Genomic DNA, 13450 nt, shown 5'->3' with positions numbered 1-13450 from the left:
GCCCGAGCATGCTACCGCTTCTCAGGCTCTCGCCAGTGTGGTGCTGGCCCTTGGGTGCATGGCTGGGACAGCCTGCGTGGGTGGAAAGAGACGAGAAAGTTTTTCAGATATGTTTAAGCAATCAGTGACAATGTAATTACGTGTGATGGGTGTTTCATGGTGATATTCCTTGCGTGATTGGCATGTAAATAAAAGCGATCAATTTAATTACTTCTTTTTGATGTATTTTACAAGACCTTCTCAAACAGCCAAGAATGATGAGCAAGATAGATCCAACCCCTGCAAACTGAATTTTTTATAAATAAGCAATTAACATCTGCTATGTAATTGAATTTCCTCTCATGACATCCTTCCTCTCCGGCATAGAGCTGTCAATTTCCTGGTAGGGGAGGGGAGGGTTATGGGGTTCACCAGATGAGGAACAGTTAATTAATTGATCAATTGAATTAAGTAGTCAATCAAATTGATAGATTGAGAGGGGGCTATTCAAATAACTTAGGCCCGAAAGTGTACCTGTATCAGCGAGTGGGTGAGGAAGGGGTTCGAGGTTTCCTGAGGGGTTGAGAGGAGGGAGAGAGGGGTAAGGGTGGGGGAACAGTAGGTTAAGGACCTGTCAATCAAAGAGAAGGATTATCCCCAGGGCGTCATAGCCTACTTAGCAGAACAATAGGTTAAGGGCCTGTCAGTCAAAAGAGAACAGTAGGTTTACCCCAGAATGTATGCTTGCCCCTGATGTAAGCATCCCGCAATATGGGATGATGCTCTCTTTGTCCTACTACTGTAGTCATCTGTGGTAACACAGAGGAGGTATGAAGGAAAGAAGTTTTCGAGGGAATGAGTTTATAATAGGAACGTATACACTTTGTCTCTCTAACCTCTCTCTTTTTCAGCTTGTCATACATGGCATCCCTGGTGGGAATAATCTATGAAGTCGAACTGCTTTGGGATTATGAGGCTAGATTTTATTAGCGAGAACTGTGAATTGTAACCGAACAGTGAACTGTACAAGGACTGTGATACGTGTGAACTGTGAATGACCAGGGAACTGCATGAGAACTGTGAGATGTAGGCTTTGAACTATGTTTGAACTGTTTTTGTACTTTAGTTGAAATATAATATTGGATGCTGCAAAATCAAATTTTCCAATGACAGTAGTATCAGTAACTGAGGACTAGAAAGTCGTGAAGTGCTATGAAAATAAGTTTATGCTGTGTGCGCGGTCCATGGGATTACGTTATAAATCATCACTTCGAGATACTTCACGCTAGGAGACGGCGCAGCCTGCAGAGCAGCGTGAGGTGGCCACAGACAATAGGTGCGGAGGCAGCAGGCAGCGGCCGGCGCAGTTAACACTACTCAGCACTTTTGAAGTGTCAGCTTTAGCATACCGCAACAGCTGAGTTGAAGCCAGCGGTGCAGCCCACAGCTACGAGAATCAGCAGCAGTACACGGAAGAAGACAAGTAGTGTAAATGTTGCGCTTATATATATAGCAATCTAAGATTTGTGGTTGGAACATTAGTATTACTAAAATGTGTGAGGTAAAAGAAGTAATCATAGTACAGTGTCAGCTGACATTTTACCAACTCAGGATGATCAGGATATGAAGTCTATGCTAAAATTAATTTTACAAAAACAAAAAATTGCACACAAGAAAATAGGTAAGCAATTAAAAGAAAATAAGGAGTTTAAAGAAGTTAAGGTAGGAATAGCTCAAATTACCACTGAGTTCTGTGCTTTGGAACATAACGTTACAAATCTTGAAGCTAAACCTGACGGACGTTGCAAGGAAATAGATTATAAAACAAAAGAGTGGGGTAAAAATTAGATGTTTGTAAGACAGAAATGAATCAAAACTTTAGATAAGATTTTGTAGGATCAAAATGGGATGATAGAAATAACAATTAATGAAATTAGCAAAGCAAAATTATCAAAGTGTGTCAGGATAAGCACACATTACATTGGAATAATTTAAAAAGTATCAAAAGTGACCATGAAATACTCAGTTATAACATACATTTCACAAGTGCGATTCAGGGCAAACTGAGAGAAACAGAGCAAAAAGTACTTACTGAAACGCAAAATGAAGTAGAAATTTGGTGTGAACAAGAAAGAAAGGATGGTGCGGTTCATGTAAGTAACGTAGCAAATTACGTCAATGCGTATAAATTCCACCGTTTGTCTAGCAAGGAAACTATACGCCCACTGGCCTTCGTTGGACAGTTTGAGGACATCATTTCTGAAAACATGATTGAATAACAAAAAATCATATTCGATGCCAGTAGGTTATAATGAGAAGCAAAATTATGGGGAACAGAGGTCAGTATCACATGTAAAACACACAAAGAATTTGTTCCAGAATTCTTGAATCAAGACTGGTCTTGCGGCACACAAACTAGAGCGACAGGTGACGTATGAAGTATTTGTTGACAGAAGGCTTGATGGTGAAAAAGTCATTGTACCAGAAATGGATAGGAGTTAGGTAATAGAATGTCCCATACCAAAGTTGTGCGGTGTCAAGATAACAATAAACAGAGATTTGATAACTAGATTCTCTCAGAGGCCGCTAGCAACAAATGGTCAAATGTATACTGCATTCATCTATGAGAGACGAAGTTATCAGTTCAGTTTCAAGAAGTATCGTATGGCGGTAGATTACGTGGCTGAATTTGAGGAAGTTATGAATGAAGTGTCGCTATCGTGGACATACTGACGCAACAATTATTAGATGAAATATCAACCAGTGAAATGAAAAAAATATTATGAATTCTAACCTCAAGGGCAATAACGTTCTTTGTATTGCTTGGTAATTGACGATTACCAGGTGCCCGAGTTAACTCGCAGCATGCTTCATTTTCTTTCCCTGCTGTTAGTTCGTCCCCTTCTTTCATTCAGAATTGCATCTGTCTCTTTCAGCATTCTTCACTATCAAGGTTAAGATTAGCAAAGTTACTTATACTGAATATGACAACAAGAAACAAGCTATGACACAAATAAAGTAAGCCAGCAGAATAAACATTCGCATAGCATGGGTGCCAAACAGACATTTGACGGAATGTAACAGGCCAGAGTATATGAGAGACAGGATTGCAGATACATCAACGAGAGGAAACAGTACATAGTTTCAAAAAGACACCAGTACCAAATAAATGCACATAACAAAAACATATCATACAGCATGCAGTGGAACAAATTTTAAATATTTATAACAGCAGTACACAAACCTTTATGTCTGAAAATATTCTGAGAAAAAGAAAGCAAGACAAGAGCTATTATACATAACGCAGATGAAATAATGCATAGAAATAAGCTGAAGGCTGCAGAAGTAGTGTGCGACAAACCAGGTAAGTGATTATGACCATGCACAATAAAAGCAATTCTGGTGGCAAAAACATTGGAAATAACTAAATGTTGTCTCGAAATGATGATGTACATAATGTGTCAACATAGACATATCGTTATGAATTGAAATGGTGAAGTGGTTTCTGCTGCAATGAATTATGATACAATAAATGAAAAGCAGTAATTTGCTTTAGTTCTACAATATTACTTTTATTGTTAACCAGTTTTCGGCTTCAAGGCCATCTTCAGACATTTACTGAGTATTATCACCAAAGAAGTTAAATGTTAGCAGACAACATTGGAAGAGAAGTAACACATCTAGACTGAAGTAGAAACATACAGTAAGTAACATCTTTGTAATGAAAAAGTAAAAACTGAACAGTACATAAATAACAATGGCTTAGACAGGAAAACCTTTAGCACAAAATAGGAATAGCATGCCTACATAACAGTTTCTATTAATAAACAAAACTAATAAAATAAAATTAGTACTAGACAAGGTTGCATCAGGAGGTGTGAAACATGGAGAGTGATACACAACCAATTATAAGAAGAGACAGTTATCAATGTAAATACAGAATACATAAGGAACTTAAGCAGTATCAATGAGATACACAGAAACAAATAAATGCAGGAAAATGAAAGTGTTTGAGGGAACCTACAGTATAAGAGAGAGTGGTGGTACTGCATTTTATCATTAACGTTATAATCAAAGCAGTGGCTGTATACCAGTTTTCATTAAATAAATGAGCAAAGTAAAATATGAACAGTATTTGATGAGACAACTACAAGGGGTGTTAAACATGGACAGTAATACGCATACCAGTTAAAAGAAAGCCTTAACTATTGAAACTACAGTCTATGTGGAATACAAAGACAACTTCAACAAAACAAAACAACTTAATGAATACAGGAAAATGGGAATATGTAGGAAGGGAGAGTGTGGGAAGTAATGAACAACAAAGATGATTATATGAGGTTTAGGAGAGGGGAAGTGTTGAGCTGTGTCTGGTCATTTAGGATGAGATCTGGACTGTGAGTACGATGTTTATTAATTTCCAGGGCGTCCAGCAGGTTGAGTTTATGGCCTTTGTTTGCTAAGTGAAGTACATGGGACACTGGCTGGTAGTTGTGACCCTCACTCAGTACATGCTCAGCAAATGCAGAGTCTGAATTCTGCAACCTACAGCTGCGTTCATGTTCAGCCAGCCTAGTTGATATGTCTCTGCCTGACTGACCAATGTAAAATTTGTCACAATCAGAACAGGTGATATAATGTAAAATTTGTCACAATCAGAACAGGTGATTGTGTATGCCCCAGTGTTGGCTAGTAACTGGATCTTGTCTTTGCTATTAAAAACACACTGGGCTGTCACATTCCTGACATAGTAGGAAAGCCTGTACTTGCAGGATTTCAGTGCTTTGGCTACAATCTGTGATACCTGACCTAGAAATGGTAGTGTACACCATTTCTGGCAGACAGGGGATGGGGAAGCAGGTGGGGCTTGGAGGGAGGGGTATAATTTTCCGTTTTTGTTTCCTGTGGAAGATGTGGTCAATAAGAACTGGATTGTTGCCATTGGCTGTGGCAATATATTTTATTGTATCTAACTCTGCTTTAAAATCATCTCTGGACATGGGGATAGATATGAGACGGTGTACCACTGAGCGGAAAGCTGCATGTTTGTGCACTATGGGGTGTTGTGAGCAAGAAGGTATTACTGTGTCTGTAGTTGTTTTCCTGTAAATTTTGAAACAATGTGTGTGTGTGTGTACTGATGTCAATGGTGAGATCTAAGAAGTTTATGGATTTGTTGCCAATCTCCATAGTGAACTGATATTTTTATGTTGACTGTTTAGGTTTTTCAAGAATGTGTTGAGTTGTCTTTTAGTACCAGTCCACATACACAGGACATCATCTACATATCTAAGCCAGTATTTGTTGTTTGCACTCAAAGGTTCTGTTTTTAGAAAAAATTGTTCAAAATGGTCCATAAATATTTCAGCCAACAGTGGACAAAGAGGGGAACCCTTAGCTAAGCCATCTAACTGTTTATAAAGAGTCCCTTGGAACTGGAAATAGTTCTGTGCAAGGCATGTCTGTTTGGCCAGTCTCAAGTCATTCAATTTCACAGGATTGACATTAGAGTTGTGCATCAGCTCTGTCAGAATATCAATGCATTCTACCTACTACTGGTACGTTAGAAAACAAACTGCTGACATCAAAGGATACTAATTTATCACTGTGTGAGACAGATATACCTTTCAACTTGTTTACTAGGTTCACAGAGTGCTTTGGTTTGAATTTAGTCTTGCTCTTAATTAGGACGTCCAGTTTACTGGCTAGTATGTAAGACGGAGCAGTGAATGATGATACAAATGGATGGATAGGAACATCTTGTTTATGCAGTTTAGGAAGCCCATACATTCTAGGAGGCACTGGGTTCATATTAGTTAACCGTTTTGCTTCAAATTCAGAGAATATGCTTCTGCATGAAGTGATTGCATATTTAACATCCTCTTTCAACAATTTAGTAGGGTATTTAGGAAGGACTTGGAAGCCTGTGGTATTCAGAAAATCATTAACTTTATCCACGTAATCACATTTGTTCAAAAGTACAATACTGTTGCCATTATCAGATTTTGTGGCAACGATACCTTGGTGTTGTAATTTCTGTTTTAAGGACTCGAGGTTGTGAAAGTCAATAGACCGTGGGATATTACACATGAATTTGGTTTCGTATTTTATTGCATTAGCAACTATATATTTTGCAGTGGAGTCTTTTGTTTGTTTGGAGATAGAACCAAGTTCAATAAGTTAATTACGTGTTGCGAAAAATTTTGTTTGCTCTTTGAGGTTAGGGGTACACTCACCTTCCTAATCATAGATAATTTCTTGTTCTGCCGCAAAAATACGTCGTGAATAAGATCACTTACACTTTGACGAACTTCTCGACCGAAGACGTCGAGCTCACAGGGGTGAGGCTGGAAGCCCTGGAAATTAACAAACCTCGTGCTCACAGTCCAGATCTCATCCTAAATGACCAGACACAGCTCAACACTTACCCTCTCCAAAACTTCATATAATCTTCTTTGTTGTTCATTACATCCCACACTCTCCCTTCCTACATATTCCCATTTTCCTGTATTCATTAAGTTGATTTGTTGAAGTTGTCTTTGTATTCCACATAGACTGTAGTTTCCATAGTTAAGGCTTTCTTTTAACTGGTAACTGTACTACTGTCCATGTTTAACACCTCTTGTAGTTGTCTCATCAAATACTTTTCATATTTTAATTTGCTCATTAATTTAATGAAAACTGGTACACAGCCACTGCTTTGATTATAACGTTAATGATAAAATGCAGTACCACCACACTCTCAAACTGTAGGTTCCCTCAAACACCTCCATTTTCCTGCATTTATTTATTTCTGTTTATCTTATTGATATTGCTTAAGTTCCTTATGTATTCTGTATTTACATTGATAACTGTCTCTTCTTATAATTGGTTGTGTATCACTCTTCATGTTTCACACCTCCTGATGCAACCTTGTCGAGTACTAATTTTATTTTACTTTATTTTATTAGTTTTGTTTATTAATAGACACTGTTATGTAGGCATGCTATTCCTATTTTGTGCTAAAGGTTTTCTTGTCTAAGCCATTGTTATTTATGTACTGTTCAGTTTTTACTTTTTCATTGCAAAGATGTTACTTACTGTATGTTTCTACTTCAGTCTATATATGTTACTTCTCTTCCAATGTTGTCTTCTTTGGTGATAATACTCAGTAAATGTCTGAAGATGGCCTTGAAGCCAAAAACCGGTTAACAATAAAAGTAATATTGTAGAACAATAGCAAATTGGTGCTTTTCATTTATTATAATGTTGTTCTGCCAGGAACTGGCGGAAGGTTCTGTTAATATGATAAAATGTGCCACAACAGCACAATTATCCATATTTTATAGTAGATTACGGAGACAAAAAGCAAAGTAAACACAACACATTTGGTTGTGCAAGAAAAAGGATGTTGGTATATCTCCTAAATTCATATGATCTGATGCAAACTGTGTTTTTTCCAACTACGGTGCAGGGGAACAGTAGCACAGTCATAGACAATATTTTTATTCATTCTTCATTACTAGATGGGCATTCTGTTAGTAAAAGGGTGAATGGCCTTTCAGACCATGATGCACAAATTTTGACACTAAAACGGTTTTGTACTCAAACCAATGTCGTATTTAATTACAAACTACGTAGGAAAGTTAATCCAACAGCAATAGAGAGTTTTTCAAAACTTGTCAGGGAACAAGAGTGGCAAGATGTTTATAGTGTCAATAATATAGATGATAAATACAATGCTTACCATAACACATTTCTCATGCTCTTTCTACATCTACATTTATACTCCGCAAGCCACCCAACGGTGTGTGGTGGAGGGCACTTTACGTGCCACTGTCATTACCTCCCTTTCCTGTTCCAGTCGCGTATGGTTCGCGGGAAGAACGACTGTCTGAAAGCCTCCATGCGCGCTCTAATCTCTCTAATTTTACATTCGTGATCTCCTCGGGAGGTATAAGTAGGGGGAAGCAATATATTCGATACCTCATCCAGAAACGCACCCTCTCGAAACCTGGCGAGCAAGCTACACCGCGATGCAGAGCGCCTCTCTTGCAGAGTCGGCCACTTGAGTTTATTAAACATCTCCGTAACGCTATCACGGTTACCAAATAACCCTGTGACGAAACGCGCCGCTCTTCTTTGGATCTTCTCTATCTCCTCCGTCAGACCGATCTGGTATGGATCCCACACTGATGAGCAATACTCAAGTATAGGTCGAACGAGTGTTTTGTAAGCCACCTCCTTTGTTGATGGACTGCATTTTCTAAGCACTCTCCCAATGAATCTCAATCTGGTACCCGCCTTACCAACAATTAATTTTATATGATCATTCCACTTCAAATCGTTCCGCACGCATACTCCCAGATATTTTACAGAAGTAACTGCTACCAGTGTTTGTTCCGCTATCATATAATCATACAATAAAGGATCCTTCTTTCTATGTATTCGCAATACATTACATTTGTCTATGTTAAGGGTCAGTTGCCACTCCCTGCACCAAGTGCCTATCCGCTGCAGATCTTCCTGCATTTCGCTACAATTTTCTAATGCTGCAACTTCTCTGTATACTACAGCATTATCCGCGAAAAGCCGCATGGAACTTCCGACACTATCTACTAGGTCATTTATATATATTGTGAAAAGCAATGGTCCCATAACACTCCCCTGTGGCACGCCAGAGGTTACTTTAACGTCTGTAGACGTCTCTCCATTGATAACAACATACTGTGTTCTGTTTGCTAAAAACTCTTCAATCCAGCCACACAGCTGGTCTGATATTCCGTAGGCTCTTACTTTGTTTATCAGGCGACAGTGCGGAACTGTATCGAACGCCTTCCAGAAGTCAAGAAAAATAGCATCTACCTGGGAGCCTGTATCTGATATTTTCTGGGTCTCATGAACAAATAAAGCGAGTTGCTTTCCATTAGAACATTCTAAATGGAGTACTAGCAGTAATGGACAGCCCGGTTGGCTGACTAGTGGGACAAGGATATCATGTAGAACAAAGCGGGAATTATATCAAAATGTTAGAAGTAGTCACAATAAAGCTACAGTAGCCCATTACAAACAGTATTGTAAGGTGCTTAAAAATGTTATCAGCAAGGCAAAAAGTATGTGGTATGCAAATAGAATAGCTAATTCAAAGGATAAAAGTAAAGCCATATGGTCAGTTGTGAAGGAAGTGTCTGGTCAGCAGCACAAGGTTGATGATATAAAGTCAGTTCGCAGTAATAATATTTCTGTTACTGATAAATCAGATATATGTACAGTATTTAACAACCATTTTCTGAGCATTGCTGGTGAATTAAATAAAAATTTAGTTTCTACAGGAAATCATATAAATTTCTTAGCAAATGCCTTTCCGAGATTTATGTCTGAAATACTCCTCTGTCATACAGACAAGAGGGAGATTGAGTCAATAATTAAATCGCTGAAGACTAAGGACTCTCATGGTTATGATGGAGTGTCTAGTAGAATATTAAAGTACTGTGCTGCACATGTTAGCCCTGTATTTAGCCATATTTGTAATTTTTCCTTTAGGAATGGTCAGTTTCCTGAGTGATTACAGTTCTCAGTAGTAAAGCCGCTTTATAAAAAGGGAGAAAGGGATAATGTAGATAATTTTAGACCTATTTCTACGCCATCAGTGTTTGCAAAAGTTATCGAAAAGGCTGTGTATGTAAGGTTAATTGATCACTTTATATCACACGATTTGCTATCAAATGTACAGTTCGGCTTTAGAAGTCGTTTGACAACTGAAAATGCTATATTCTCTTTTCTCTGTGGGGCACTGGATGGGCTAAACAAAAAGTTTCGAGCGCTTGGCGTATTTTTTGATTTAACAAAGGCATTTGACTGTGTTGATCTCACAATATTGCTCCAGAAGTTGGACCATTACGGAATACGGGGAGTAGCTCACAGTTGATTCACCTCTTAGGCAGCAAATGATCATTATTAACAATGTTGATAATGGCTGTGATGTGGGATCTGAGAGGGGTACTGTCAAGTGGGGGGTGCCCCAGGGATCAGTGTTGGGGCCGCTCCTGTTCCTTATTTATATAAATGATATGCCCTCTAGTATTATGGGTAACTCTAAAATATTTCTGATTGCTGATGACACTGGCTTGGTAGTAAAGGATGTTGTGTGCAACATTGACTCGGTTTCAAGTAGTGCAGTACATGACCTCAGTTCATGGCTTGTAGAAAATAAACTAAAGTTAAATCACAGTAAGACTCAGTTTTTACAGTTTCTATCACACAATTCAACAAAACCACACATTTTAATCTCACAGAACGGGCATATGATTAGTGACAATGAACAGTTCAAATTCCTAGGTGTTCAGATCGATAGTAAGCTGTTGTGGAAAGCCCACGTTCAGGATCTTGTTCAAAGACTTAATGCTGCCATTTTCACTATTCGAACGGTATCGAAAGTGAGTGATACTTCGACACGTAAATTAGTCTACTTTGCTTATTTTCATTCACTTATGGCGTATGGTATTATGTTTTGGGGTAACTCTTCCCATTCTAGAAAGATATTTTTGGCTCAGAAACAGGCAGTTCGGGCAATAAATGGTGTGAGTTCACGAACCTCTTGTCGACCTCTGTTCACGAGTCTGGGTATTTTGACATTGGCGTCTCAATATGTATATTCCTTATTGTCGTTTCTTGTTACCAATATTAGTTCATTTCCAACAATAAGCAGCTTTCACTCGGTTAATACCCGGCAGAAATCAAACCTCCATTTGGATCGGACTTCCTTAACTCTTGTGCAAAAAGGTGTGCAGTATACTGCTGCTTCCATTTTCAATAAGCTGCCACTCAGATTCAAAAATCTTAGCACTAACTCACGCGCTTTCAAATCGAAACTGAAGAGTTTCCCCATGGGTCACTCCTTCTATTCTGTCGAGGAGTTCCTTGAAAACTTAAGCTGATTCTCATTGTACTGCTGATAGCGTTTGCTTAAACTTATGGACTGATTTTCTTTCAGGTTCATGAACATTTATTTTTATCTGTTATTACCTTTATGTTGTAAGTTCATGTACTGACACGTTCCATGACCTGGGAGATTTGCTTATCAATTTGGTCCTAAGGAACTTGACATGTAAATAAATAAATAAATAAATAAATCCCACTGTCTATTGACTTTCATACCCTCAAGTCCTTAAAACAGAAATCACAACACCAAGGTATCATTGCCACAAAATCTGATAATGGCAACAGTATTGTACTTTTGAACAAATGTGATTATGTGGATAAAGTTAATGATTTCCTGAATACCACAGGCTTCCAAGTCCTTCCTAAAGACCCTACTAAATTGTTGAAAGAGGATGTTAAATATGCAATCACTTCATGCAGAAGCATATTCTCTGAATTTGAAGCAAAATGGTTAACTAATATGAACCCAGTGCCTCCTAGAATGTATGGGCTTCCTAAACTGCATAAACAAGATGTTCCTATCCGTCCATTTGTATCATCATTCACTGCTCCATCTTACAAACTAACCAGTAAACTGGACGTGAGACTGGTCAAACAGACATGCCTCGCACAGAACTATTTCCAGTTCCAAAGGACTCTTTATAAACAGTTAGATGGCTTATCTATGGGTTCCCCTCTTTGTCCACTGTTGGTTGAAATATTTATGGACCATTTTCAACAAATTTTTCTAAAAACACAACCTTTGAGTGCAAACATCAAATACTGGCTTAGATATGTAGATGATGTCCTGTGTATGTGGACTGGTACTAAAAGACAACTCAACACATTCTTGAAAAACCTAAACAGTCAACATAAAAATATCAGTTCACTATGGAGATTGGCAACAAATCCATAAACTTCTTAGATCTCACCATTGACATCAGTACACACACACACACACATTGTTTGAAAATTTACAGGAAAACAACTACAGACACAGTAATACCTTCTTGCTCACAACACCCCATAGTGCACAAACATGCAGCTTTCCGCTCAGTGGTACACCGTCTCATATCTATCCCCATGTCCAGAGATGATTTTAAAGCAGAGTTAGATACAATAAAATTTATTGCCACAGCCAATGGCAACAATCCAGTTCTTATTGACCACATCTTCCACAGGAAACAAAAACGGAAAATTATACCCCTCCCTCCAAGCCCCACCTGCTTCCCCATCCCCTGTCTGCCAGAAATGGTGTACACTACCATTTCTAGGTCAGGTATCACAGATTGTAGCCAAAGCACTGAAATCCTGCAAGTACAGGCTTTCCTACTATGTCAGGAATGTGACAGCCCAGTGTGTTTTTAATAGCAAAGACAAGATCCAGTTACTAGCCAACACTGGGGCATACACAATCACCTGTTCTGATTGTGACAAATTTTACATTATATCACCTGTTCTGATTGTGACAAATTTTACATTGGTCAGTCAGGCAGAGACATATCAACTAGGCTGGCTGAACATGAACGCAGCTGTAGGTTGCAGAATTCAGACTCTGCATTTGCTGAGCATGTACTGAGTGAGGGTCACAACTACCAGCCAGTGTCCCATGTACTTCACTTAGCAAACAAAGGCCATAAACTCAACCTGCTGGACGCCCTGGAAATTAAGAAGCATCGTACTCACAGTCCAGATCTCATCCTAAATGACCAGACACAGCTCAACACTTCCCCTCTCCTAAACCTCATATAATCGTCTTTGTTGTTCATTACTTCCCACACTCTCCCTTCCTACATATTCCCATTTTCCTGTATTCATTAAGTTGTTTTGTTTTGTTGAAGTTGTCTTTGTATTCCACATAGACTGTAGTTTCAATAGTTAAGGCTTTCTTTTAACTGGTACGCGTATTACTGTCCATGTTTAACACCCCTTATAGTTGTCTCATCAAATACTGTTCATATTTTACTTTGCTCATTTATTTAATGAAAACTGGTACACAGCCACTGCTTTGATTATAACATTAATGATAAAATGCAGTACCACCACACTCTCTTATACTGTAGGTTCCCTCAAACACTTTCATTTTCCTGCATTTATTTATTTCTGTGTATCTCATTGATATTGCTTAAGTGTAGAAAAATAAGTGATAAAGAATGTTAATACTTTGACATATCCTATATTATACATACATTTACTGTACACAATGTAATCTTATAGGATCAAATAAAATTCAATTCAATTCAATTCCTTATGTATTCTGTATTTACGTTGATAACTCTCTCTTCTATAAGAAGTTGTTGTGTATCACTCTCCATGTTTCACACCTCCGGATGCAACCTTGTCTAGTACTAATTTTATTTTATTAGTTTTGTTTATTAATAGAAACTGTTATGTAGGCATGCTATTCCTATTTTGTGCTAAAGGTTTTCCTGTCTACGCCGTTGTTATTTATGTACTGTTCAGTTTCACTTTTTCATTGCAAAACTGTTACTTACTATATGTTTCTACTTCAGTCTAGATGCTTTACGTATCTTCCGATGTTGTCTGCCAACATTTAACTTCTTTGGTGATA

The sequence above is a fragment of the Schistocerca americana genome, chromosome 6 (assembly GCF_021461395.2).
Source record: "Schistocerca americana isolate TAMUIC-IGC-003095 chromosome 6, iqSchAmer2.1, whole genome shotgun sequence".
In the NCBI taxonomy this organism is placed as follows: Eukaryota; Metazoa; Arthropoda; class Insecta; order Orthoptera; family Acrididae; genus Schistocerca; species Schistocerca americana.
The sequence above is the reverse complement of the archived record's forward strand: the minus strand, read 5'-3'. Positions refer to the sequence as shown.